Below are 1354 nucleotides of genomic sequence, written 5' to 3' on the forward strand. Positions count from 1 at the left end.
TCAGGCACCCCTAGGAAAATCATCGATCAAATTGATAGAGTAAGCTCTGAGTCATTTTAGATGTGCAATTCCACCAGGGAATTTCAATCCCTGTCATTCTGACCTCAGTGCTCTTATTTTTAGGTACACTTTATTTTACATGCCCAATTTTCCTTTAAATTTTCCCTGTCATTGTCACTTTAATTATGTGTTCTGTATTATGTACAGTAGCCACTTACTAATTTTTAAATCTCCACAAAAATAATGACAATAATTATAAGGATGTATAACATTAAATTTAACAACACAAAATAGAGGGAAAAAAGGAGTTAATTTTGATCAAGGGGCATGTAATGAAGGTATTTTTATATTTCTGTAATATATATTTTTTTGACGGTTTTGTTTAAATTGTTTAAATATTTATTATACCGCAATATATTGTTAATAGTTTTATTAATGAAACACTTACTTCAATTTATTCTTTAATTATTGGTTTAGTATTTATCGTACATTTTTATTTAGAAAATAGGCCTATAGAATAGCTTGCTCATCTGACGAGTTACAGTAATTTTATAATTTCATTTATATGTGACCTATCATTATATTATAATTTGGTTTACTTTTAGTGTATTTTTGAAAGAAATGAAATACAGTATTCGAAATATGGAATAACTTGCTCATTTGGCAAGTTACAGTCTATATTTCAGCTACTTACGGAAATCGGTATATTAATAAATAAATATATATATATCATAAATATAAATTATATCATAAATATAAATAAATATCATAAAGTTTAAATTTCTGCATATTATTTTGAATAAATTGATTCTAATTGGTGATCTCGTATTGTGCGTGTTGTTTATTTTTCATTGCCTAAATTAATTCAGTTAATTCTGGTTTTCAATGTAGCATTTTTACAGTAATTTCAATTAAAAAAAAAAATTATTATTAAAAGTTTTAAACTGTTTTAATGATTAACTATAAAACATCACTATTCTCTGTCCCCCTGTTGTTAATGCACAAAGCGCCACGAGTGCTACTCAGATGGAGGATACTGGCCTATATAATTTACCTTCACCCCACAGTTAATAAACAAATAATTAAATATTTAGTTTAACACAGACGAGGCTTGCTATCTAGGAGATTGTCTTGTTTAATTTATTACCGTATTGCACATCAGACTTAACACAACTACACATGAGTACGAACATGTTTATTTATTTTTATTTATTAATGATATACTATTATTTTTGTTGCCAAAAGGGGTTACAACAATGACAGACCTTTTGGCCTTTATTTTGTGCTTCGTATATCATCCTGTTCTATTCTGTTTTCCATTATTGTAGTGTATGTAATTTGTAAAATGTTTTTG

This window comes from Anneissia japonica, unplaced genomic scaffold, assembly GCF_011630105.1.
Source record: "Anneissia japonica isolate Jap-2015-1 unplaced genomic scaffold, ASM1163010v1 scaffold17412_len611537_cov169, whole genome shotgun sequence".
In the NCBI taxonomy this organism is placed as follows: domain Eukaryota; kingdom Metazoa; phylum Echinodermata; class Crinoidea; order Comatulida; family Comatulidae; genus Anneissia; species Anneissia japonica.